Consider the following 27837-nt stretch of genomic DNA (forward strand, 5'->3'; position numbering starts at 1 on the left):
TGGCTGGGTCCCATTCAGAGGTCCTGCTGTGTAGACTTCATGACGTTTGCTTGGCAGTTACCAGCGAGGTGAGAACATTGTTCTGAATTGTCCCACATACTTCATACATGGTGTGTAGAGTAGGTATGTGCTTGTTCATCTCCATGTGTGCTCAGGGTCTGCCTTCATTTCTGCTTTTAGACCTTCTATTTCTAATTTCTGTCAGCTATCTGTAGGATCTGTGGGTACATGTAGCTGTATTTACTGGTAGGTCGGGTATCTGACACGTGTCTTTGAGTGTGGTGCCTTTATAATGCAATGTGCAAATGCAGAAACTGAGACACTAATGAGGTTATTTGCCAGAGTCCCAGTCTCTGCCCAAGCTGTAATTCAACACTGCAAATTGGTCTCTGGGTCTGAGCCTGTGTTTTCTGTTTCCTGGCTGAGTGCTTCAGCTGCTGGTGTTGTTTTTTGAACAGGAGCACCTGACTCTTCTATCTTTATGATTTGTGCTTTTATGATTTGAAAGCAGCCCTTGCTTCAGTTTTCTAGTCAAAGGGCTTAAAATCAAAGCTGTGAACATTTTAGAAGAGTTAAGTAGAACACTTGAATGAAATTTTTTTTTTTAGGCCTGCAGTAAGCAGGTGTGAGACCAGAAATTGGTGCCAGAGTAAAAGCCTTTCTGTGCTTGTGCTCTCCTGCTCTTACTGTACTTTGATGTTCCTCTGGACACAGTGGGATGTGTTGTCATTTTCTGGGACTTCTGTTGCAGGCAACTGGTTTTCTTTTCAAGGTGATTCTTATGTTTCCCCTCATGACTTGTCCAGGTGGCCAACCTCCGTTCCAAGGTGTCCTACTCTGCAATTGTCACTCTGGGAGAGCTCTTTGTGACCTTGAAGAAGAACATGGACTCTGAGGTAGATGAGGTTGCTCGGGTCCTTCTGCAGATGGTGTCCAACTCCCCAGAATTTGTTCAGAAAGCAGCCAGTCAGACCCTGGGGATCATGGTGGAGAATGTGACTCCTGCACGAGCAATGACTGCTCTCATGGACATGGGAGTCAAGTAGGTTGTTCTTCTTTTAGTGATATTCTTCACCTTCTAGTGTGTGGGAGGGAGAAGGGATGAGACAGAGAATGGGAATGGTGGGAGGGAAGGGTCCTGTATGCTGCATCTTCTGTGAACTCAGTGACTTCATTCTCCAATCAACGTCATTTCTCTCTTCTTGTCACCTGTTTCTGCCCTCCTGCAGCCTATTAGTTCTCAGAATCCCAGAACTTTAGAATATGGGGAGTTGGAAGGGGCTCATCAGGACCATTGAGTCCAGCTCCTGGCCTTGCACAGAACAGCCCAAGGGTCACACCAAGTGCCTGAGATTGTTGTCCAAATGTTTCTTCAACTCTGTCAGGCTTGGTGCTGTGACCACTGCCCTGGGGAGCCTGTTCCAGTGCCCAACCACCCTCTGGGTGAAAAACCTTTTTCCTGATACCCAAATGAAAGCTCCTCTGACTCAGCTTCCTGCTGCTTCCTGGAGTTCTCCCAGGCTGTCAGATTTTCCTAGCTGTGGTGACTGGTGGGGAAGTGAAAGTGCCTGCAAAGGCTGAGGATAGAGCCTTGTGCTTTTGTGGCAAGAGGGACAATTGCAATTGCAGCTGTGAGTGGTGTTTGGTATTTCACAGCACTAACCACAGGGGCCCTGGGAAAGCCATGTCTCCTCATGATGCCATTAGCTTGAGAAATGAGGAGGGTACTTGCTGGGGTGTGGAGCACATGGGGGACAATCTGCTGGGTGTGGCACAGCCTGCACAGCAGGTGCAGCTCCTGCCAAAAGGACTCTTGTATGACTGTCCTGGCCATAGAACTCTACTTTCTATTCAAACTCATGTTTCATGTTAGCCTTGGGATGATGAATCACTTTAAAGGCACCTTCACAGCCTGACTGCCATGGAACAGTTGAAGCACATGCTGCCTTAAATGTTGGTGCTGGGCCTGGTAGTTCCCAAGAGACACTCTCTAGAACAGGACAGCCTGGCTAAACTGCCTGTCCCTCCTTTCCTCAGCTTTGGAATAGGGTAAAACATTCAGATGTATCTGTTGCCAAGCCTCACAGAAGAAACAGGCTGCATTGCTGGATATTCTGCAACTTCATGGCCCACAATGTGTTTTCCCTGCATTTGTTTCTTCCCAGAGGTCTGCAGATTTGGGGATCATGGGTGGAAAGAGCCTCAATCCTGCTGCAGCTCTGTGTACTGGGTGCCCTCTGATGGGTCAGCATGAGTTGTCTTTAATTTCTAAATCATTCATATGTAATCTATTTCCTTAATCTTTCTCAGAGTAAATACTGAGAAAGGAGCTGGGTATCAGAGAGTGCAGGGAGACTGAATTCCTCCCTCTGCCTTGCAGGCAGTCCTTCTGTACAATGCTAGCTTTGTGTTTACCTGAGTTCAGAACCTTCTAGCGGTGTCTAAAGTTGCAGGGAGAAGCCAGGCCTCCTTCCCCCAGCAAGGACAGGGAGCAGGCTCTGGCCAAGGCCTGTGCTGCTGCTGCTCCTTCTCCCTGTGCCCCAGGGTTTGCTCTCTCCTTCCCAGGAGCCGTCACGCCCAGGTGCGGAAGTGTGGGGCCGAGCTCCTCCTGTCCCTGATGGAGAGAATTGGAGTCACAAAGCTGGCAGGCACAGCCAGGGCTGAGAGGCTGGCACACGTGGCAGGGAAGCTTGCTCAGGACTGTCACAAGGACACAAGGTAATGATCTTCATTTCACCTCCTAAAACAGGAAAAGCCTTTTGTGCCTGGCTATAAAGGTAAAACCCCATAAGAGTGGAAACTAAGGGAAATATCAAGTTCCCTCACTGTGTGAATAAGGCTCATAGAAGCATGGAATATGCTGAGTTGGAAGGGACCCATCAGGGTCATCGAGTCCATCTCCCGGCCATGTGCAGTGACCCCAAGAGTCACTGCATGTGCTTGAGAGCATTGTCCAAAGGCTTCTGGAGCTCTCTCAGCCTTGGTGCTGTGACTATTGCTCTGGCTTGCCTGGGCAAATGGCTGTACTGGGTAACCTGAGGTTGGCTAGCAGAAAGGAGCATTGCCAGCTTCCTGTGGCTTGAAGGATTCTTTACTGAGATCAAAAGAGCTCAGATGAGCCAGTCCAACAGTTTTCTTTGGCCTTGGGTGCACAACACAAAGCCAAAGTGTTGGCTAATATTTATCACTGAAGGATTCCAAACATCCATTTCTCCTTAACTTCAGACTTTCTTAGAAATATTTCAGGGGTCTTTAGCCAACATATTCAGTCTTTCTGAACTTGGTCTGCAGATTTCTAGAATGCTGTTTTCTGTGGCTCAATGACCTCCAAATTTCTTCTTGAAGAAAGCTGTGATTTCCTAGTGGCAAAATCAACCCAAACCACCAAAGTCCCCTTACTCTGATGATGAAATTCCCATTAATAGCTGCCAAGAACACCAGAGCAACTAACTGCCCCTGTGCATACATAAAGTATAGAATAATCAATAGGATGCATGAGGTGTTTTGTCCTGGCTTCCCTGCCAGTTAAAGAAAGGCAACTTATTGTGCAATGGCAGCAAGACACTGCTAATAGGCTCTGACAACAAAGCAGATGTGTTTTGCTTGTTCTCTGGGATCCTTTGATCCCACAGGAGCACACCCACAGTTTCAGAGTGAAATGGTATTTTTCTGTTGCCCCACATTCTCCTCTTGCCTCCTGTGTTCATCTGACAGCACTGTGCAGTATCAACTGGAGGTAAATCTCCCTCTTTGCTGAGTAGGTAATGCCTTCTTGTGCAAGGATTGCACATGATGAATTTAAGGTATAAGCCTCTTCTGTTCACACTCTTCCTTTCTTTGTTCACTTTTCTTTCCTTTCCTCCCTCCCTCCCTTCCTTCCTTAGGCATTATGGACAGGAGATGGTGAAGATGTTGCTCAATCATCAAAAATTTAAAATGCTTTTGGAACGATCTCTTTCCACCAGTGACCTGGAAGATATTCTGACAAGAATGAAGAAGGAAGTAAGTGCTTGGCAGGAGAAATGGCTCCTTGGTGCAAGTATTGCCACTGCTAATATGAGATCAAACATCCCCAATCTGTCTTGATCTCATTCCTCTACTACTGAATCATTTTTCTCCTGGGAATGAGCTGTTAATCCTCAGCCTGTTCATCTGCAGACCACAAAGAAATTGATGTTATTAGGGAAAAAGTGGGGTTTGAATATTTTCAATATCATTCACAAAGAAGAAAGGGAAAGAGAGCAAATGGGTTTACATTTAAGTGTAAGGCCCCACCATGCTCTCCCTCCTCTGCCCAGTAAAGCAATTAAGTGAGAATAGTGCTTCTGAAGAGAACAGAGTCTTTGCAAAAGATACTGGAAGTAGTAGTACTAAAAATTTCCAAATTTACAAAAGATGGCCAAGTCAATCCTAGTTACTACAATTACAGTCTTTTGGGAATACTGCCCTGCTGTCAAGCTCTGTGGAACTGGAAAAATCTTGGTGAATTCAGCAGCATCCAGTGGAAACCCCTTTGTTTTGGGGGGTTTTTTTTTGGGGGGGGGGGGGGCGGGGATTTTATTTTTTTTATCAACATTACAGAAGGGAGCATGCCTTTGTTCAGGCACAGGGAGAGTGAGTGTTGAACCAAATCCTTCCAACACAATGGGCCAATCCCCAGAGAGTCCATTTTTTTCTGTTGCTTCTGTTGTTTACGAACACTCGTTGCCTGCCAGTTTGCATTATTCCCATTTATGCTGAAGACTAATGAATTTGGGATTTTAGACTGCTACTCAGTCTAGTAGCACCCATAGCCTTGCCTTGGGCTATTGAAAGCAAAGAGTTGGCATCACTGAATCCCTGGGCTGTTTCCATCTGTAAGTTAGGAAATGTTTCCCTAAGCCTTGGTAGCAGTGATCCTGGTTCTAACTTGTGTTTTAAGCAGGGAATTTCCTATTTTATACTCTAAAGATTGATGGGGTTTCTCTATGTCTTTGTAGGGGATGGAAAACCAGAAGGCTGAACGCCCATCTGTCAAGGAGCTGGTGAAGAAGAGGAACGATGGCTCCAAGAACCCCCAGGCCACATTGTCTTCTAGCAAACAGTACTGAGCACTTTATTCAGATGTGACAAAGCACATGACAAGCTGTACATGTCTCTTCCTCAGGAAAATCTTTATGGCAGAGATGGCCAGTGACACAGATTGTTCTCTTTCCCTACAAATGCTCTATGATAAAAAAAGTCTACTTCTGCATTACACTGAACACAACTTCTTTGGAGGGGTTTTCACAACTGAGAGACAAAAAGACCCCATTGGTTGCAGCTCAGACGATCCAGTGCAGTGGCAAGGGCAGTGGTATGGAGGCTATGACAGGGCCAAGTTTCTGCTGCCTGACTTGGGACAAGGAAATTCAACCAGGGCTTTTTTTTCATCTGAGTGGAGTCTTTTCCACATGGGTGTTTTGATGAGAAGTCCCAGTCTAGAAGCAGGATGCCATTCCACAAAGATGCAGTTCTCATGCATGTGGTTTGGCCTGGCTGAATCATGGTTTTCTTACCCTGAAACAGTATCAAGTTTGAGTAGTAAGTAGCAATGCAATTCCTGATCAACTTCAGGCAACAGGTGTCTCAATGACACCTGTTGTCTTGATATTCCTGTCCTTCATATGATTTGCTTGATGGACAGCATGTTTGGTTTATTTCATCCTGTGCTGCAATCAGCATTTAAGACAGGAATTTGGTCCTTGCTGTCTCTTCATGGCAGTTGCAGAGCTACTTGTACCTGTTCTCCTCTGATCACAGAGGGGATTTATTTAGCTCTGTCACGCTCAGCAGTGGCAGGAAAGTGACCACATGCCTCAGTAGCATAGCTAGCATCTTTCCATGCTCATGCAAGAGACAGGTTGATCCAGGAGAATTGTTCCCAGGGGGGTTGTTAAGCTGTGGATCTAGTCTCTAGGGAAGCAAATGAAATGTGAGCATAGTTCTGGGGTGTCTGGCTTCTGTTTTTATCTCTGTGACTGATTTTCTGAATCCTTCACATATGACCCTGTTCATCTGTTCAGGTGCACCTGAGCTATTTTTGCAGATTGTCATGCCTGGTTGTAGAGACACTTCTCCAGAGTGATGAGTTTCCTTATTATGAGACACAAACATCCCATATGAGGAGCCACTTAAACTTGGAAGTAGTGTCTCTCTTTCTCCACAAAGCAATGTGACCTGTGTGCCTTGGCAGCCATCTGAAGATAGATCAGATGCATCTCATCCTTGCTTTTCCTGAGTGAGCACTGGCGAGAATGTTCCTTGCAGATTGTCTCCCAAAATGATTGTCATGAGGTCCACATTGTTTTTCAGAGCCTCATGACTTTCCAGCTTGAAATCACATCATTAGAAAAGCTACTGAAGATGTTTTGCTCACAATTTACTGAAGGTATTATCACCAACAGGTCCTCATTTGGTTTTATTTTCCAGGGTGAAATCTACCTCTGATGGATGCCTCCTACACCGTGCACAAGCCCAGGTCACGTTACCTCCGGTTGAGGAAGAAACGGAGCTGCTCCAGAAGCTTTACAATCTCCTGGAGGCCAAGGGGTTTCAGACGCGCATGGAAGGAGTGGCACTCCTCCAAGACTTGTGCAAAACTAGCCCCCAGCTCATCTCCACTAACATTGTCCAAGTATGTAGTGTATCTTCATTGCTCCTTTCCTTTAGCTCCTTTCCTAAGCCTGTAGCAGTAAAGTTAATTCAGTGTGTCTTGGCACTCCATCCTGGCTGTTTGGGACATGCTGGTCCCTCTTACCCAGGCAAATTTAATTCAGGTCCAGGCTTCAGGACAAGTTATTTCAGTCCAGCTGTATACGTCTGGCAGCTGCCTATTGATGCTGTTCATCAGATGATGACAGAATTTTCTGCTGGTGTGACTGCTGCTCTCTCCTACTCCCTGTTGGGTTAAATGAAGGCAATCCAGCCACTGAAAGCATGGCAATTATTCTCTAGACCAAAAATGGGTTTACCTAGGGAAGAGAAGATCAGACTGGGTTGGTTTAAACCCAGGGTTTTTTTTAAGAATACTTCCATATACTCCATCTAGTCTTGCACAGGCACAACTCTGGCTCTCATTTCCACCCTTGTTCCTATTCCTCTTGGTAAAGACAGTTCTCACCCTTCTTGAGGGGTCTTTTTTTCTGTTTGGAAAAGGAGGAAAACAGCTAAGGACTCATCTCTGCCGTCTCCTCCCAGTAGCTGCTATTCCCGTTTCTCCAAGAAAAGGTGCCTGATGATGTGTCTGTCAAGGGACTGAACCTGCTCTAATGAGGGTTGTACAGCTCATTAAATTCCAGAAGTCTACCTGTTGCTTAGAGAAATGGTCTGCATCCTGGAAGAGTTGATCAGAGCCCTGCACTTCTCCAGATACTGCTGCTGAGACAAACAAAAGAAAACTTAGATCTCCTCCAGCCATAGTTTTGGCAAAATCCTAATTGCCCTCAGTACTTGAGGCAACTGTGTAGAAAACCAGGCATTGCAAACATCTGCTTCCATACTTCTAAAGCAAAGGTAGTCTTTAGCATGAAGAAATGGAATGGATTTAATGATTTCTAGATGGAGAGAAATACCATAGGAACTATTCTGTCCCCAACCAAACCTCTTAAAAACAGAAGAAAATCTTTCTAGCAGCATGAGGTTGCGCCACCATTCCAGTGAGTGGCCCACAGGAAAAGAGTGAAATTGTGCAAGCAAGTGCTGACCTGACAGAAAGGATCACTCTCATCTTTTACATTGCTGACTGCTACATCCACTCTTCAAACAAGGACATGTGAATCCAGCTTTCATGTTCTTTGTTCTCTTCACAGATTTTTGAATATTTTGTCCTGAGAATATCTGACAGCCACAAGAAAGTGAAGCAGAAGGCGCTGGACGTGCTGGCTGAAATCACAGGCGTCCTGAAAGATGCCTTGAACCCGGTGATCATTGATTTGGTGGAAGGAATAACGAAGAACCTGAACTCCAAGGACCCCAGGGTTCGTGCTGCAGCTGTGAAAGCGCTGGAAGAATCCATTGCTCATTTAGGTAAGGCTGAGCCCTGGCATGGACTCTCCTCACCTGTGTCTCTGTCTCTCCGACACAAGAGAGTGCTGAGTGCCTTGATAGCTGCTGTTGTCTGTGGAAAGCTCCAGCTGGCATCCCCCAGAAGCTGTGCAGGTGCAGTCCTTATGCACCAGTCCCCCAACAGGCTTGAACGTGATCAGCATTTCCCAAAAGTCCCAGGAGCCCTTGGCTCTGTGCTGCCTGTCTGAAGAGCAAGTCCCAGACTACAGCTTTGCTGCAGTTCAGAGGCAAAGGGGGTTTGGAGTTTGATTGGGCCCCGTTTGACTTCCCAAAATGAATAGCTTTGCTCTTGGCATGAAGGGAGAGTGACCCATCAGAGCTCCTGCAGAGCAGCCACCGGGAATGCTCTACATGATAGGCATTAGCTGCCTATTTACCCCTTTTCTTCTTTGTCTTCTATTTTCAAAGGGGAACTTAGGATTCGCCAAGTTCATTTCTTTATAACAAATAGGTATAAACCCAGCTGTCAATGGTGCCTTGTTCCACATGTTGTTTTGCATGGGGCAAGATGTCTACAGCAGTTAACTACATAGGCAAAGGCTGCTCTCAATTCCTTTGCCACACAGATTTATGTCAGCTCTGAAAATGCCACACTGGGGAAATGTGCCTGAAAATAGGAGTGTTGAAGAGGCAGGTGTTCAAGGGGAGTTGCCACTTTCTCCTCCTCAGCTGCTCTGTGAACTCAGGAACTGCCTGACTCGGTGCCTTTCTGTGTCCCAAGTATGGGGTTCTTCCTTTTTGCTCTGGGATGCAAAACCATTTCACTACTTACATGTGACTGAACTCTTGATGTCCCTGATGGGCAATGTTTTAACATAGCTCCTGATACAGCAGACAACTTTGCATTTACAAATGTGAAAGGAGAGCTTTTCTTTTGCAATTTAAAACCCTGCCAAGCAGGCTGGAAGGAATGAAGAAAAGGATTCAAAAACCAGCAGAAATGTACTTTATTTTATAGAATGGGGTTGCCCCTGCCCTTTCCCTCTGCACTGTCCCTTGTCCTATGGCCTCAGAAAAGTGAGCAGAAACATGTGTTTCACTTGTAGATAAAGTATCACTGCTGAAAGAGTTCAGCTACCACTGGAATCACCTGAGTGGCCAAGCTCTGCTGGATGTCACGGAGTGTATCACAGGTATGGCCTCCCCTTCTAGGCCAAGAGGTCTTCCCAGGGAGTATTTACAGGCAATGCCTGTGAACAGACAGCAGAGTAGCTCCTCCAAACCAGGAGGTGCTGAGCTTGTCCCTCCAGCCCAGTGCCCAAGGCAGGTGTATTTGGCAGGTTTCCCTGGCTGCTGCAGAGCTGTGCAGCATCTGAGATGGGGGCAGAGCTCGGCCTCGGGGCTGAGCTCCCACTGGGGCATCTCAGAACCCAGCTCCAGGAAAGGGAGGGGCTCAAAATACCCCAGCTGGCCCCTCTCTTGGAAGCTCAGGGACATCTGTCATCTTTTAGGGAAAATGGTGGCAAATGCTGTTTCAGGGGATCAGTTTGTTTTGTCCTCACAGAACTCTTGTTTTTCTCTTGGAAAGCTTTGAGGCTGAACTGTGCAGAGCCTGGGGTCACAGCTTAGGTCAAAACTCAACAGACGTATTAGAGGCAGGGATTTAGTGCAAGGCAGCCTTTGGGGGCAGAGGGGCAGAAGCAGAGTGCTGAGGCTCCCTGCCTGTGCTGTCAAAGTGGCCCTGGACTGAGCATTTCTGGGTGTGCAAACAGTGTCTGCCTGTGTCAGCACTGTCCCAAATGTTACAAATGCAGCTGATAATTGATTCCTCAGAGGGGCTTGCTATGTCAGCAATAGCCAAGGAATGGGAAAATTATAATCCCAATATATAGTAGAACAGACGATTGACAGTCTTGCTATATCTGGGGCTAAAGCCACTGCTAATTAGGCCAACATCTTTGAATGCAAGGTTTAATACACTTTGTGTCTCCATTAGGAATTTCAAAAGGGCATGTTCAGCGATTGGGAATGTCAAAGGCCCTTTAAAGAGCTTTGAAAAAAGTAGATCTCCAGCAACAGGGAATTTAGTTTTACAGATCTTTTGATCTCTTTTTCAAATAAAAGAATGAAACATAAATTAGGACTACTTTAGAAAAAGTAGATGTTCTCTCTGAGATTTAGTAGGAAGAGACAGCTGTTCCTTACCTTCAATAGTCACCAATATCTTTAATTGTATTTAAACTCAAGTGAATTCCCATGTTAAAATGGGTACCATAACCCTTTTCCTGCTTAGCACAATTGGGGTTTGGGTACTTTCAGGAGCTGTTTTAATATTGATGACTGCCAGTGGATTAAAAGCTTAGAGAAAATAAAGTCTCTTCCACCACAGAATAATAAATGGCTACTAGATAACATTTTGCCTGATCAGAAAATAAGAATGGTCTCCAGAGCTTTTCAGGATTTGATCTTTCAGCCAAATCTGCCATGCAAGGAGCCTGTTGGTAGTAAATTTTTGTCTGTGATATAGTTTGGTTCAGAAAATGAGCAGAGAGCAGATTTCAGAGACAATATGAGAAAACACTCGTGTTTTGGATGAATTTCAGTCCCCTGTGTAGCATTTTGCTCTTTCTATGCCCCTACGTCAGTGGACATTATAAGAAAAAATGCTATTAAGATTGGGAGGGGAAATGGCATTAAAATGTGGAGATGCTCAAATGCCACAGCAATGGGGTCTAGCTAATTCTCTAAGACGCCCTGAGGTTTGAAACAGCTGCTTGTTGGAAGCCCCAGAAGCATTCTGCCAAAGACACCAGCTAGTCACTGATGTTTCCAATCCAACTGTCAAGCAGCAGCCATCTCTGGTGGGCAGGAGTTTTGAGATGTGTTCTAATCCTGCCCTTTGCTGTGTGCCATTGAGCAAAGGGAAGAGCCAGATTAAACGTTTGGCACTTGACATCAAAGTTATGAAAATGGAATCATCCCTTTTATTAGAAATCTCTCAATTTTCTGTCCACGGTGCATTTCCGAATCTTCAGTGTGGGTTTAGACAACTTCTTAATGGAAATAAAAAGCAACTGGACATTTCATTCATTGCTCATGCAGAAAGATAATGTGAAATAATTTAGTAAAGGGACAAAGTCTGCCACAGGGACAAGGCTGTGGTTGGAGAAATTAGTCCTGAGGGGTTGGTGGTTCTGTTTCCAGGATGATCAGCTGCTTTGCCCGTTTCTGGATCATGGGGCTCTGTGCTATTTTGCTGATCTTAGCCAGAAGGCTTCCAATTAGCAAATGCAGAGGTAGATCCCTGTTTGCATTGAGGCTGATGGTTGAGAAGCTGTGTCTCTCTCCCGGCAGTGCTTGTGGAGTGGGTTTATGCCAGGAGCCCTGAAGTGGTCCAGCACGACGCCCTGCTCGTGCTCTGGTCCTTCCTGGAGAACAAGGCGCTGCCGGTGCGAAGCGCCAATGTCCGCACTGTGGCCACCAAGCTTGCCTCTGCCCTCTACAAGGTGATGGGCACCAAGCTGAAGAGATGTGCTGCCAGCCAGCCTCCACATGTGCGGGAAAACCTCTCCAAAATGTTGGGCTGGTGAAGGCATGATGTTCTCCAGAGAGATGACAACGTGCTGAGTTGGACACCTCCAGATCTGCCTTGTTAGCTGTGCCAAAAGAGACCAAATGCTAAGGAAGGGTGTGCACCTGCCCCCTCTCTCTCCATCGCCCTTCCTAGTCATGGCATGGGGGGCCTGAAGCAACTCCAGACTGAGGACAAGGTGAAGGCTGATCATGGCTCAGCCTCACACAGAGGTGAGGGGGAGCTGGGCCAATCTCTGGTGGGAGGAAGGGTCTTGTGGCAGCCCAGAGAGCCTGTGCACATTGCCAATGAACAGCTGTGCCCTGCATGTGCCCCTGCAATGAGCTGTGCTGCTGCCAGTGCCCCGTGGAGCTGGAGGGCTGCTCAGCTGTGGGGCAGGCAGAGGAGCAGGAGGGTGCATGTGCAGCTGAGCCATTGCTGGAGAGCACAGGGCTCTGGGCTCCCTGCTGTCCCAGGGCAGCCCAGAGGCCAGGGTGCTCCTGTGGCAGCCCTGTGGAAGTGGGCCAGGGTTTTCCCTTGGCCTGCCTCAAGTATCTGCCAGCAGGAGCATGTTTCCCTGTGCAGCTCTTTAGAAGTTTGCAGGAAGTCTGTCCCATGAGATATGGAGCTTTAGCTGCTTTAGGTTTGCATTGTGGCCCCTGTTAAATTTTGTGTCTCCATTTTGCAGATCGGACTGTTTACAGTCTTACCGAGAAGGTTCCTCTGGACAATTCCCATGGTGCCTTACCCACAAAGTCCTTGCCTGCTGTACAGAGATCTCTTTTCTCCAAGTTCAGGAAGAAGCTGCTGCCTGTATGAAGATTGTTTGAAGAATAGGATTTACGTGTTAGGTTTCGTAGTTACAGATGCATATATGTTCTGATCCTTAGATGTAGTTTTGAATAAATGTGTTTTGATTGTATCTTTAAATCTTGATTACATATTTTTAATTGTATAGATTTTATACTGATGATGAAAAAAAAGTAAATAAATAAATCAAATTTAAATAAACCAGGAGAAGAATGTGAGACCAGGTCCTGCTAGCCTAGAGATTATGGGAGTGCAGCTCACTCAATGAGCCGGTGTCTCACCACATCCTTTCCTCCTCACTGGGCCTCTCCTCTTCCTCTTTGGCCATGTTTTCTTGCTGTCATTTGTGCTGCTCTTTGCTACTTGGCATTACGACAGGGCCACCTGTTGACTTGTTTGGGGGACAATGGATCCAAAAGATCCTGTATAGTCAAAAGCTTTCTACATAGGTGTGTTCTGTGCTCAGAAAAGGCCAGAGAAAAGAAACAAAGAGAAGTGTGTCCAAACCCCAAAGTTTTGCTCCTTTGCAGTCTCACACAGATCTGGCTCACAGGTGTCTTCAATCACAATTTCATAGGTAAGAAGAATTCGTGTCTTTCACTGGGAAAAGATGCACTGATTTGGAAAAACCGTCTGTATGTATATTTACCCAGGACAGCAGCCCAGCTGTGTTGTTTGCACCTTGTTTGCAGAAGGATGAGTGCACTGGGAGGCCAATAACAAGTGACAAGGGTTCCTCAAATCTGTACTGCAGCCTGGGTGCCATTCAGCCCGAGCTAGGGGACAATTTGTTCATCATGGAACAGTGCTTGCCACTGAAATGAATTCCTGCACAGGTGGAAGAAGCAATTCTGGATGCAGCTCCAGCTGTGGGTGGGCTGCATGATCATTGACAACGCTGCCTTTCCAGAAATTATTCCACAGTTTCCTTTTATAGGCATTTGAAGCTTTTGAACTTCACATTTCACTTTGCTTTGCCTTAGGGAAAAACACTTCTAGGCCCAGTGCAAAATGTAACCTTTTGCCAGCAAAGTTCTCATGGTTGCCAGCTTCTGATGTTACAGAAGAAACGGCATGGGATTGTGTTAATTAGGTCTTCTGAAAGAAAAATTCTATGTCACCTGGCTGCATGTGTTTGCTTAGCTATGGGTCTAGTCCTGGCCTAGTAAAGCCCAGGCAGGGTGGCATGTTGCAGGGAAAACTAGCCCGTGAGCTTGTGGGGTTGCCATCACCAGCAGAGTGAATGTGGCCTTTGGGGATTTCTCTGGAGACAAAATTAGGTACCTACTCCATGCCACAATATTCTCTTAGATCTTTCTAAAATATCCTAGAAAAGGCAGTGAAACTTCACATCTCCTTGCACAGCCACTGTTTGAATTGGGGCATTTTTGTCCCTCCTCAAGTCATTGCTCTTGCACACCAGAAACATGAACATCCACCAACAGGAATGATGCACGGTCCTCCTGCTGCTGCTTCAGAGCACTGGGAAGTGCAGACCTGGGTATGACCACCATGAACACTCAATTAGCATTTCATGCTCCTTCAAGCTATCCAGATCTCAGGGCTTTTTGTTTCAAAGCAGCCACTGTACTGGCTCTAGGGAAGAACAGGAAATGGGAAGCAGCAACTGCCAGCCTTGCAAGGGTGTAGGGGAAAACCACAAGTGTTTGCCTCAAAAGATGAATGGGAAGAGTGTAATTGCCAAAGCAAAAGCCTCATTAGGATAGCAGGATCAGGTCTTTACTGCATGCTTGCATGAAGATCATTTGGTACCTCCTTTTTGCATCTCATGCAGAAAAGGAGCTCTTAATAATACCATGCTACTTAAAAGCGCATTGGGATGTAGCTCTGTAGTGGTTCTCAGTGAAGCAGACTGCCTGCTTTGTCACTGCCAGCCCTGGTGAGCCTGCGAGGGATCCTAGTGTATCCCATGCCTGCTTTGCCTCCAAGCAAAGCTGGCGTTTCCTTCTAAGTGTAGAGTAAATAGAAGAGTAATAAAATGGACAATTAAACTGGCCACTTTGGAGGATATGCTCATGCTTTCACATGTCAGTTCTGTACCTCATGCTCCCAAGGCCTGTTACTCATTATGGAATATTACAATAAAAAACCACAGCTTTTATGTTACATCTTAATAAAATTGCATAAGATCATCAGGAATTCTGCTGGCAGGAACAAAACAAGAGCCTTCCAACACTCACTTGCAGCAGTCCTGGATTTCTGAAGCCCATTGTGAAAAGCTGCTGTAGACTGAGTGTTTGGAGTTGGTTTGGGCCTTTATGAAAGATTTGTGGAACAGAGTGCAGGGCTCTCCTAGCAGAAAACTGTTTGTCCAAGCCCAGGGACATGGTGCTGGCAGAAGTGGAGCAGCCCCGCTCCCAGCCCAAGAGTCTGTGAGCTGAGCCACGCCAGGGAGAAAAGGCACTGAGGGGCTCCAGCCCAGCTGCTTCACCTGCTGTGACTGTTCCATGGAGCTCTGCCACTGGCAGAAAGTCGATGCCAGACAAGCCACCGAGCTTTCATCAGCTGCTAGAACTACTCCATGACAGCTCCTGTTCTTCCCGAGAGAGATCCCGGCTCCACCTTGTAACACGTGTCATAGGGGGATCTGTTTGTTAATAAAATGTTGGGGTTTTTTTCCACTTTCATCTATTAGTAATAATTTCCTATTGCAGGAAAGGGATTGTTGGAACAGTTTAGAGGAGACGACTTATTGCACAGTATCCTGTTTTAAGTTGTCTCAAACTCTGTGAGACAGATGGCTTCACATAGGAGCATCCCCAAGGCTGCTGAGGGAAAGGCAGAGAGGAAGACAAACTGAGTATTTCTCAGGGAAATTCCTTGACACCAAACCAACCTGAGTTGTCAAACAGTGGACCTGCCATTTTGAGACAGGGGGAAACCTTTCAGTGTGTTTGGTCCAGGCTGGGTTATGCTCAAGGCAAAGGAGTGTCAGTGCACTTGATTCCTTCTCTCCTCATTGTGGCCAGCACGCACAGGAGCCCAGAGCTCCTCCAGAAACCATCACAGCACTCAGTGAGAGAAAACTTGTGCCCAGTTCTCACCGAGAACTGTGGTGCCCAGCATTCCACCGCACTGGAATGAGGAACTGTTCCAGCTCTTTTAGAAGGAGCTAAGGAAGTTTGGCCTTCAGATCAGCTCCTTCCTAGCTCTTGATTTGCTGCCCTGGGTAAGGTGCTGCTTGTGGCAGCACTTGTTTCACAGCTGACAGCCCTGCTCTGATGGCGAGCAGCCATTGCAGGAGCTTTTGCTGGTGACATTAAACATTTCAGATCTTCCTGAGGAAAGCTCAGGGCAGAACTTGTCAAAGGAGCATTGCCTGGGCCATGCTTTTAACATTATATCTTTCCTCCACTGGCATTCATGTCCAGAGGCCTGTGACCCCAAGTGGGCTGCTGCCTCCTAAAATCCCAAATGCCACAGGATGTCTCCCAGACCCAAGCTGCCAGCACCTCCAACTCGGGCTGCCCTGGCAGTGCCAAGTGCCTCTTGCAAAGTGACACCATGAAACTGGGGTGGTGAGTTTTGTTTCCAATGGAAAATGGCCTGCGTTCAGCCAAGGGGCCTGTGGCCCCAACTAGTCTGCTGCCTCCTGAAATCCCAGACGGCGCAGGATGTCTCCCAGAGGCAACCTGGTACCACCTAAAGCTCAGGCTGCCCTGGCAGTGGGAAGCACCTCCTGGAAAGGACATCAGCAAACTGGCCTGGTCAGTTTTGTTGCCCATGAAAAACGGCTGGCGTTCGTGTCCAGGGACCTGCATCCAGCCCAGGGGCCTGTGGCCCTCCATGGCCTGCCACCTCCTAAAATTCCAAATTGAGTGGCATGGGGCCTGTGCTGCAACAACTCCCCTGGGCCCTGGAGTCTCAGACCTCAGGCAGGCACCGATGACCAACAGGGAAAGGCAGGCAACAGGATGCTTCTTGCTTTAGCAAAAGTCTCAATCCTTTATTGTGCCAGCGACCAAGACAAGAAACAAGGGGGTAGTCATGGGTTTTATATGACAGGCTAGGGGTGGCATTTAGGGTCAGGGTCCAATAGCAGAAGGAGCAGGGGACCGCAAATGGGTGGATCAAGGAGGACAACCAATGGAAAAAACTAAGGTGAGGACATTGCAGTAGAATTGAAACCAATGGGGGTACAGGAAAGGAAGAACATTCTGGAGCCATTCCTTCTTTGACAAGATGGAGTGGAATGCCTTTTTCCGGACTTCCAGGGACATGCCCCACAGGGTGGAGGGGTGGAATCTTCTTTAAATCACACCCCTCAACCCATGCTGTCTGTCTGGGTAGAATCCCTGCCACCTGGGGCGGGGGCACTACACAACTCCCCCTTTTTTATTTCTTTTAGAAACAGGAGAACAATCTTTAAGTTATGGCCCCAGAATACTCTTCAACTTAAATTCCTTCATACTTATGGAGTAACTTCTAGAGGCATTAGGACAACTCATAAAGGGATTCCCGGGGACATAAGAATGAACAGTGAAACACTATTAACAAGTAAATGACAATTATAGAACTGATAATTTTAGCTAAACTTCAGACAATAAAGAATCTTAATGGAAAGATTAAACATGAAAGGGGTACATACAAGAAAATAATTTTGACATATGTAAAGATTGAAAGGTATAGGTAAGAAAATAAGTTTAACGTAATAATCAAAGTAACACTTAAGGAAAGTCTTTTCTTTCATTTCTTTGTTCTCAACTTAATGCCATTAATCTAAGTAAACTAGTCCTTTTTTCTCACTCTCACTGTCTCTCTTTTCTTTTTCCTTTTTTTCCTCTTTCTCTTCCCTTTAAGTCTTTCAAGTATTCTATACTATCACTCCTTGTCTTACAATCAGAACTCCCACGGCTGCTGGGCACTTTTTTTGTGCCACATCCCTTACTTCTCCTTCTGGCCAGCTGTGCTGTCAGGCTGTGATATTGAATTTTAAGGCAGCACAGGCACTGGCTTTCTCTCTCTCCTGCGGAGTAGGGGGTGGCTCAATGCTTTTCAGGGCTGTTCCACTTTTTCATCTTACAAGGCCTTCACCTCCCCTCCTTTGCCTGAAGCTCCGGCCTACTTCACCCAGCCGCAAGGCTTCGCCTCCCCCACCCAGCCCTGGCTGGGTAGGGAAGGTCTGACTTGCTTCACGGACTGGGACCAAGAAAGTTCTCTTAGGAGTTCTCTGCTCTTTTCACCCCTGGTGTTCTCAAAGGCACTCCATACCTTCAGTGGCCAAGCTAAGTGCCAATATTCAAATCTAAGCACTGATTGCTTTAATCACAGCTTCCCAAAAAAACTCACTTCCTTCTTACCCTATGACAGACACATACTTTTACAATATGATATTGTCTTTCTGCGGGGTTCCTTGCAGAAAGGACAATAGACAGGGTATAAAGAGTGCATTCTAAAAACTCAATTTTTCCAATTAATTAAAATAGAGGCATTTAAAGATTTAACATGAATAATGGGAGTTAGGATTGTTTCTGTCATATTAAATTCTTGTAACTTTAGTTGAGAACTATTTACATTTTTGTATATATTAAAATTGAAAGAGATAATAACAGTCTGTAAAAACTAAATCAACTTTAACCAACAAAATAATAATACTGGTATTGAATAGCTTACATCACTTCAATTAATACTATTAAATCAAGTTACTCCTTTTTAATGAAGACTGGGGAGCTGTAAAAGGTTAATCAAACAAACACATCTTCAAGGTGATCTAGAACTTGGTTAAACTTAAAATTATCTAAATACAACTGAAAATATATTTACCAGGAAGGAGGAATAAAAGGGGAAGTGTTATGATTTCTATAGAAAACTTGTACAGTTACATTAATTTGCTGTCTGGAGCAGGCTTGGTGATGATTTCTCCTCTGCTGGCGGCGCTTGGGAGCTCTAGGTGTCAAACTTTGTTGAATGCAGTTTGCCACAGCATGCTGGACATGCCTGCCACTGCAATCCATGGTGGTGGTCACTGGCGCAGGCACAAATTCATTGAATATGAAGTTTCTTTGGGGAGTCCGGATGGCAATGGCTGCATTTAAAGGAGGCTCTCGAAACTGGAACACATGTCCCAAACTGTCTGATGGATCAGCCTGGCTTTAGAGGGGCTGTATGGTGCTGGTGGAGGCAACTAAGGGGGAGACCCTCTCAGGAGAGGGAGTAGAAGCCCTGATGTTGTATGTTGGGTAACTGTAGCAAGTTGTCTGGAGGTCCAGTCGGGGGGTTATGGGCGCCACCATTTTGGCGGAGTAAAAAAAAGAATGGTTTCCAGAGCGGGGTCTCTGGTTCCATCTTCCCTAGAAGAGGCGTGCCCTATGATGGAACGGTCAGAGCCTCCAGAGGTGGTGCATTCGGGAGAAGAGGCAGAGCCAGAGGCGAGATCAGAGCCAGGAAGAGAAGGTGAAGACCTGGAAAACAGTTTCAAGGTGGTGTGACCATTACCATCTTGAAAAGGAGGGTCTGGGATGGCATGGCCAACACTACTCCAGATCAGGGACTGGGGAGGGTATGGGAAAATCAGAGAGGGGCAGAATAAGGGGAGCTTCACAGAAGCTAGAAGGGGTTTTATGGGAGACATGACCAAAGGCAGGAGGCCTCGATGTGCTGCATGATGGTGTAAGGTCTCTTGGATGGCAGAGGATATGGGCAGCAATTCAGGTGCCATAGTGAGTGTTCTTCACACAAACTAGGTCCCAAAAGTTGATGGTAAATATGGAGTCTTGCAGATGCACCAGGAAAAGTGTTGTAAAGCCACCAAACAATTCTTTTCAGATCCCATTTAGAAAACTCTGTCCCTTAAGAATCTAAAAATAAATTAAAATATTTATAAATGACCTGTTCTTCCTTTGTAATTATTGTTCCCATCTTTATCTTTGTCCCTGTAAACCTTCCCCCACGCAACACTAGGACTGGGGGTTCCTGCAATCTTGGCCTGAAAGCTCTTGGGGATGAGACCTGGGTCTTCTTTATAAAATTGTCCTAGCTTGACAGCACTTTTAAAAAAAAGACTTACGGGGCTGTTGGTCTTGACCCGCTCTCTGCTGCCTCTGATGCTCAGCTCTTCTCCTTTCTTACCAAGGGGAGCGTGTCTGGTACCCTGGCAACCAATGATCATCAGGGCCTCAGGGCCCTTAGCATTGCTGCCTCACGTTGGGCACCACTTGTCGTGGTGGGTGGCTGTCTAGAGTACCTTCCCAAAGAAGTGTCTTGGAAAAGACTCCTCAGGAGCACAAGGCACGACTGCGCTCATGCTGGGTGATTTCTGCTCTTCTGAGATCCAGGCAACACAGAAAGAGAGATGGGGTCTTTGTGTGGGGTTCCAAGGAGAGCCTTCATTGAGCTTCTTCTTCAGGAAAGTCTGGGGACTAGGAGCCACTCAGGCAGGGAAAGCACAGCTTTATATAGGGTTCTTGAGGGGCGGGACAGTACACCAGGGCCAATGGGATGAGGGCACAGGGGTGGAGAGAGTGGGAAGGGCCAATGGGATACATTGAATCTGCATATCACAGCAAGGCATGCTGGAAGAAGCCTTTCTTCTCACCTTGACAAGAGTGGTTATTGCTTGAGGGGTTTTCCATCCAGGGGACAGTTGTAGACTTTTACCTGTTGGCCCACTGGCCTTCACAACTCCACTACCTTTATTCATTAAAAAGGCTTCTCCCATGGCTTTTTTACAACAGCGTAAAAACCATGAAAATGTAAGCAAAACAAAAAAAAATTACAATTAAAATCCACAAAATGTTTTTAACTACATGTCCTGAGTTGACTATATAATGCTTTTATCCCCAATCATCTTGTTCTGTTTATACCAAATAATAAGTTTTACACATTTAAGACTCTCCCAGACAGTGAAGAGGGGAGGGAAGAAGCGCACAGTTTGTTTTCAGACTGCTCTCACTCCTCCACATTCCTGCTCCTGAACTGTGTTTTCTGCAGATGTACAAACAACCGGACAGAACTCCTTTTTCCTTTTTTTTTTTTTTTTTACTTTTAGTTAGTTTTAGCTAGCTGAGGCAAAGAAGTTCCCTAGACTGTATTTTTTTTTCCTTTTTTCTTAGACCTGTTCAAGCCTACTCTAGACTGAACACCCAAAAGAACACCAACAGCTCCACCTGTGGCCTCCCTGGCCGGGCCTGGGCCACGGCAGTTGCCTGGGCCACGGCATTTCCAGCACCAGAGAGACTGATCAAAGACTGAGTGAGCCGAGCTGCAACTCGGGGAGGGGACTGTTCTGAGTTTGCCTTTTTTTTTGGAGCAGTGAGAAGTTTTATTGTTTAATATTGTTTGGGTTCCATTGTTTAATAAACAGGTTTCTTTCCACTTTTTCTCCAAAGAAATATTTTCTCCCGAACCAGTTAGAAAAAAGAAAGGCAATTGAATCTGCTTTTGTAGAGAAGCCCCTTTAAGAGTTATCTCCCAAACTTGCCCTAAGCCAAGACAAATACAGTTTGTGGCGCCCAACGTGCGGCTTGAGAAAGTAGAAAAAAACCCTTTATTGATCGCAGGTTGGTTATGCTTGCTGTGTACTAAGTTAAAGTACCCAGTAGCCATGTTGTTTGAATTTGTAATGTCTCTTGGGGAGGCCTTTATGTGGCTCTGGTCTCTAGACCTTTTTGAGGTTTCAATACCTTTCTGGTCACTAAAATTATTGTCCCTATCATGTAGTTTTTCCAGTAAAAAGACACGGATTAGATTAGCTATTGTGCTGGCCTTGGTGATAATGCTTTATAGGGCATTTACAAAGATACTGGCGTCTGTTTATGATATGTGTGGTTTATGGTTTCTTTGTCCTACCCTGCATCCCAGTTCTAACAGTATGTTTTGAGAATTTATTAGTAATTACACCCAGCTAGTTAGAGGAGGAGCGGGGAATGAGGCTTTCCAGCCTTTCCTTTCCTTCTTCTCCTTTGAATCTGTTACGTCACTTTTGGAGAATGTTCAGTTTCCCCTGAATGTTAAAGACACCATCTTTCTGGTATTTAATCTGGTAAGCTTCCTCTATATGGTCTACAGCTTCTCTAGAATGAGGGCTGAGATGTCTAGAAGGGCTGATGAGACCCCTGACCCAGAAGTAGACCCACATGTGGAGAATCCTGAGTGGGGTGGAGAATGGGAAAATATGGGCCAAATCCTGAAAGAATTCTCTGACCCTATAGTCTGGGACTTTCCCCATGAACAAATTCAGAACCAAGCTACGGTGAAGAAATATCTGAAAGAGAAATATCATAATGACCCTAAGGAGAAAAAGATCATTGCAGTGAGCTAAGCCCTAGCATATGCTTATCACACACTGCTAGATACTCTAGGGCAGCAGACAGAAGAAAGAGGGCAGAGAGATACATCAAGAGCTATCCCAGTCACTCAGGCTCCAGCCAACACCCCAGGCTCAAAGCCAGCAGTTAAACCAGACAATAAGCCTCAAGCAATGGCTGTTGCTACTAGCACTAGAAGTGGGAAGTGCACAGACAAGACCGATCGACCAGTGGATGATGATGATGATGATGCAGGAGAAGGACCATCAACATTTCCTGACATAAAATCAGGAGTCAAAGCAACTGCCACAAGATCAGAAGCCAATATTGAGTCCTTCTCCCTGAAGGACCTGCGTGGCCTAAGGAAGGGTATACACCCGACCATCTGATGAATCCAGAATTAGCTGGTTAGTCTGTCTTTGGGATGCTGCAGCCGAGGCTACAATTCTGGATGGCACTGAAGCGAGGCATTTGGGATCCCTGTCACATGATCCTGTCATCGACCAAGGCATGATGAGGGGGGCTAACCCTCACAGCCTCTGGGCACGGGTCTTGGACAGTGTAGCGCAAAGATACCTGTGTGCCGATGATCTCTACATGCAGCAAACACAGTGGAAGACCACAGAACAAGGGATTCAATGCCTGAGAGAAATGGCAGTGGCTGAGATTATCTTCTCAGATGACATAACAACTAGGAATCCAGACTTGGTACCATGCACATCTGTGATGTGGCGAAAACTGGTAGGACTTGGGCCACATGAATATGCTTCTGCTCTAGCTATCATGAAGTGGGATGACAGGGATGAGACCATGCTTAACATGGCAAAGAAGCTCCGAGCTTATGCAGATGCTGTACACGGCCCAACACATGCCAGAATCGCAGCAGTGGAAACACGTCTGCAGAGATTAGAGGATAAGATAGAGGAGAATCATAAGAAGCTCAGAGAGGAGATTAAAGAAGACCTTCTCCAAATCTCAGCAGTACAGATCAAAAGTTCTGGTACCCAACACAGACGTTCCCCAGATAGAGAGAGAAAGTACACCCCACCAGCTGAGCTGTGGTTTTTCCTGCGCGATTATAGAAAAAACTTGAGGCTGTGGGATGGAAAATCCACCGCTGCTCTGGCCCGAAAGGTGCATGAATTGAAAGAAGACAGAGCTCAGAGAAGAAGTTCCACCACAAGAAAAGCAACTCCAGTTGCCCATAGCCGAACTGCCAGGTATGATGATGATGATGACATATCCGATCCCCTTGAAGGAACCTCTAAGATATATGCCCAAGAAAAGAAAGATAACCAAGCTTAGAAGAGCCCTGCCTCTAACCAGGTAGAGGCTAAGGAAAATCGTGTTTTCTGGACAGTGTAGATTCGTTAGCCTAGCACATCAGAACCACAAGAGTTTAGCTTGTCCACACTAGTGCACAGTGTACCTTAATTCCATCAAGACACGTGGGGACAGAATCCGTTTCTATCGCTGGTGTAACAGGGAGATCACAAGACTTCACTTTAGTAGAAGCTGATGTGAGCTTGACTAGAAATGAGTAGAAGAAACACCCTATTGTGACTGGCCCAGAAGCCCCATGTATTTTGGGCATAAATTATCTCCAAAGTAGGTATTTCAAAGACCCAAAAAGACTGAAGTAGGCATTTAAGATAGTAGCTGTAGTGACAGAGGGCGTCCAGCAATTGAATACCTTGCCTAGACTGTCTGAGAATCCATCTACAATAGAGCCTCTGAAGAGAAAAGAGCAACAGATACCGATTGCCACTTCCACAGTGCATCGTCGACAGTATAAAACCACTCAAGATGCTATGATTCCCATCCATAAGATGATCTGAAAGCTGGAGAGCCAAGGGGTAGTCAGCAAAACCCACTCACCCTTCAACAGCCCCATCTGGCCTGTGCGTAAATCTGAAGGAGAATGGAGACTGACGGTGGACTACCGTGCATTGAATGAAGTGACTCCACCACTGAGCGCTGCTGTGCCAGACATATTAGAGCTCCAGTATGAGCTTGAGTCCAAGGCAGCAAAGTGGTATGCCACTATTGATATTGCCAATGCATTTTTCTCCATTCCGCTGGCAGCAGAATGCAGGCCTCAGTTTGCCTTCACCTAGAGAAGTGTGCAGTACATTTAGAACGGCTGCCCCAGGGGTGGAAGCACAGTCCTACCATCTGCCATGGACTGATCCAGAGTACACTAGAAAAGGGTGAAGCTCCAGAACATCGGCAATATATTGATGACATCATTGTATGGGGGAAGACAGCAGCAGAAGTGTTTGAGAAAGGACAAAAAATCATCCAGATTCTCTTAAAAGCTGGCTTTGCCATCAAGAAGAGCAAAGTCAAGGGACCTGCTCAAGAAATCCAGTTTCTGGGAGTGAAGTGGCAAGACAGAGGGCGTCAGATTCCCACTGATGTCATCAACAAGATCACAGCAATGTCTCCACCATCCAACAAGAAGGAAACACAAGCTTTCCTAGGCGCCATTGGTTTTCGGAGAATGCACATTCCTGAGTACAGTCAGTTCGTGAGCCCTCTCTATCTAGTCACCTGTAAGAAGAACACTTTCCACTGGGGCCCTGAACAGCAGCAAGCCTTCGTCCAGATTAAGCAGGAGATTGCTCATGCAGTAGCCCTTGGCCCAGTCAGGACAGGACCAGATGTGAAGAATGTGCTCTACTCTGCAGCCGGGAACCATGGTTTGTCCTGGAACCTGTGGCAGAAGGTGCCTGGGGAGACTCGAGGCCAACCACTGGGATTTTGGAGTGGAAGCTACAGAGGGTCTGAAGCCAACTATACTCCAACAAAAAAAGAATTTTTAGCAGCCTATGAAGGAGTCCAAGCTGCCTCAAAAGTAATAAGCACTGAAGCACAACTCCTCCTGGCACCCCGACTACCAGTACTGGAGTGGATGCTCAAAGCAAAAGTTCCCTCTACCCACCATACCACCAGTGCTACATGGAATAAGTAGATTGCTCTCATAACACAGTGTGCCCGTATTAAAAAGCTGAACAACCCTGGGATTCTGGAAATAATTACAAACTAGCCAGAAGGTAAAAACTTCAGTCTCACTGATGAAGAAGAACAAGAAGTGACACGTGCTGAAAAAGCTCCTCCATATAACCAACTGCCAGTGGAAGAAACACAATATCCTCTTTTTACTGATAGTTCCTGTCTCATGGTAAGAATGAATCAGAAGTAGAAAGCAGCCGTATGGAGCCCCACACAACAGGTTGCAGAGACAACTGAAAGAAAAAGTAGATCAGGCCAACTTGCTGAACTCAAAGCTGTTCAACTGGCCTTGGACATTGCTGAAAGAGAGAGGTGGCCAAAGCTCTACCTCTACACTAATTCATAGATAGTAGCCAACGCTCTGTGGGGATGGCTGGAGAGGTGGAAAGAGGCTAATTGGCAGCGTAGAGGAAAACCAGTTTGGGCTGTTGAAGAGTGGAAAGACATCGCTACCAGGGTAGGGAGGCTACCTGTGAAGGTCCGCCATGTAGATGCCCATGTCCCCAAGAGTAGAGCCAATGAGGAGCACAAAAACAATGAGCAGATAGACCAGGCTGCAAAGATAGGCGTGTCCAAGATAGACCTAGACTGGGAGCACAAGGGAGAGTTATTCCTAGCTCGAGGGGCCCATGATGCCTCAGGTCATCAGGGTAGAGATGCCACCTATAAGTGGGCACGAGACCGAGGGGTGGATTTAACCATGGACAGTATTTCTCAGGTAATCCATGACTGTGAGACGTGTGCTGCCATCAAACAGGCCAAGAGGGTGAAGCCCCTATGGTATGGTGGGCGGTGGTCCAAGTACAAGTATGGGGAGGCCTGGCAGATTGACTGCATCACACTGCCCCAGACATGCCAAGGCAAGCGCTACGTGCTCACAATGGTAGAAGCCACCACGGGATGGTTGGAGACCTATCCTGTGCCTCATGCTACTGCCCGTAACACCATCCTGTGTCTTGAAAATCAAGTCCTGTGGAGACATGGTACCCCTGAGAGGATTGAGTCAGACAATGGGACTCATTTCAAGAACAGCCTTATCAGCACCTGGACCAGAGAATATGGCATTGAGTGCGTGTACCGTATCCCCTACCATGCACCAGCTTCGGGCAAAGTGGAAAGGTACGATGGGCTGCTAAAAAGCACCTTAAAAGCCTTAGGTGGGGGATCTTTCAAAAATTGGGAGCAGCATCTGGCAAAGGCCACCTGGTTAGTTAATACCCGAGGCTCTACTAACTGAGTGGGCCCTGCCCAATATGAGCCTTTGCACAGTATAGATGGAAACAAAGTCCCAGTGGTACATGTCAGGGGTTTGTTAGGGAAGACAGTTTGGATCAATCCTGCCTCGAGTACAGACAAACCCATTCGCAGGGTTGTTTTTGCTCAGGGACCAGGTTGCACATGGTGGATAATGCAAAAAGATGGAAGAACACGATGTGTACCTCAGGGAGATCTGATTGTTGGGTGAGAACCATGTATAAATATCACTGTTTGCTGAATGTTGCCACCATTGTCTGTGTATAGCTGTATATTAGATGTATAATGTATGTGTTTGTAGACTTAAAATATATATTCGTTTTAGTAGTAAGGTGACGATATGGGGATAAGGGGTGGAATGTCCTGGGTTGACTATATGACGCTTTAATCCCCAATCGTCTTGTTCTCTTTATACTGAAGAATAAGTTTTACACCTTTAAGACTCTCTTCCAAACAGTGAGGAGGGCAGGGAAGAAGCGCACAGTTTGTTTTCAGACTGCTCTCAGTCCTCCACATTCCTGCTCCTGGACTGTGTTGTCTGCGGATGGACAGACAGCCGGACAGAGCTCCTTTTTTCCCTTTTTCTTGCTTTTAGTTAGTTTTAGCTAGCTGAGGCAAGGAAGTTCTCCGGATTGTGATTTTTTCCTTTTTTCTTGGACCTGTTCAAGCCTGCTCTGGACTGAACACCCAGAAGAGCACCGGCAGCTCCACCTGTGGCCCCTGGCCGGGCCTGGGCAGCAGCATTTCCAGCACCAGAGAGACTGATCAGAGACTGAGTGAGCCAAGCTGCAACCCGGGGAGGGGACTGTTCTGAGTTTGCTTTCCTTGGATCAGTGAGAAGTTTTATTGTTTAATATTGTTTGGGTTCTATTGTTTAATAAACAGGTTTCTTTCCATTTTTCTGCAAGGAGATATTTTCTCCCGAAATGGTTGGATGGGGGAGGGGCAATTGAATCTGCTTTTGTAGAGAAGCCCCTTTGGGGGTTATCTCCCAAACTTGCCCTAAACCAGGACAAATACAGTTAGTGGCGCCCAACGCGTGGCTTGAGAAAATGGAAAAAAACCTTTTATTGATTGCAGGTGTCCCTGTCTGTGATGTCCACTGTTCCTGGAAGAAAAGCAAGTGCCACGGTCACTCCAGTCAGGCACAGAGGGTTCTTGCATGTGCCCCCAGGCTGGCAGACACTGGCACAGCAGCAGGACTCTGCTAGCAGAACTGAGCCTGGCTGGGTCTGGGATGGAGCTTGTGTGGAGCAAAGCAGGCACAGGACAGGCTGTGGATGACCACCAGAATCCAGTGCCCTGGGTACAATGTCCCTGAGAAGGGAGCACCCAGCCCAGCCCCAGCCTGGCAGCAGGAGACCCACTCTGCCTGTCCTGCTGCTGGCATTGGTCTTCAGCCCAAGATCACGACCTCTTCCTCACCTTTTCAATCAATGTCCATGTCCTCAATGGACTCTTCCATATCAACATCCATCTCCTCTTCCTCATCCACATCCACGTCCATCTCTTCCTCTCCAGAGTCTTCTCCGTCAATTTCCATCTCCTCATCCATATCAATCTTTGTATCCACCTCCATCTCCTCCTCTCCGTCTGGGACAGCCTGCAGAGGTAGCAAAACCTCAGAGTGGGCTCCCTGTCCCACTCCATCCCCACAGAGCTCCAGCCCACCCGGGCAGGTGGGGGGTGTCCACCTCCATGGAATGGCACCATACCTTCCTCAGGACAAATGGGAGCATCCTGCAGGGCTGGATGATGAAATCCAGGCACTCAGGAGCTGTCAGGAATGATCGGGGTATCGGGGGGATAAGAAGAGTGAAAGGCGAGGGCAGGAGCAAGGTGCAGAGCGTGTCAACACAGCGGCCAAGGGTTGTGTTGTGCCCTTTGCTGGGCGCT

At 46.7% G+C, this 27837-nt stretch overlaps 2 long non-coding RNA genes across 5 annotated transcripts; one reads left to right on the forward strand and one right to left on the reverse strand.

The window, feature by feature from the left end:
• Nucleotides 1–3726: 3726 nt before the first annotated feature.
• On the forward strand, nucleotides 3727–12526 carry LOC135278360 (uncharacterized). Its single transcript, XR_010345874.1, has 5 exons — nucleotides 3727–4002; nucleotides 4980–6655; nucleotides 7830–8046; nucleotides 9132–11829; nucleotides 12285–12526. It is a non-coding gene; the product is annotated as an uncharacterized LOC135278360 (long non-coding RNA).
• On the reverse strand, nucleotides 12167–27804 carry LOC135278359 (uncharacterized). 4 transcript variants are annotated; one of them, XR_010345871.1, is made up of 3 exons: nucleotides 27657–27804; nucleotides 27367–27544; nucleotides 12167–12407 (listed from the first exon to the last, which is right to left on the reverse strand). It is a non-coding gene; the product is annotated as an uncharacterized LOC135278359 (long non-coding RNA). The 4 variants fall into 4 exon arrangements; XR_010345869.1 differs by lacking the exon at nucleotides 12167–12407 and adding an exon at nucleotides 16372–18828; XR_010345873.1 differs by lacking the exon at nucleotides 12167–12407 and adding an exon at nucleotides 25177–25275.
• Between the last annotated feature and the right edge of the window lie 33 nt (nucleotides 27805–27837).

The sequence above is a fragment of the Passer domesticus genome, chromosome 11 (assembly GCF_036417665.1).
Source record: "Passer domesticus isolate bPasDom1 chromosome 11, bPasDom1.hap1, whole genome shotgun sequence".
Taxonomy (NCBI): domain Eukaryota; kingdom Metazoa; phylum Chordata; class Aves; order Passeriformes; family Passeridae; genus Passer; species Passer domesticus.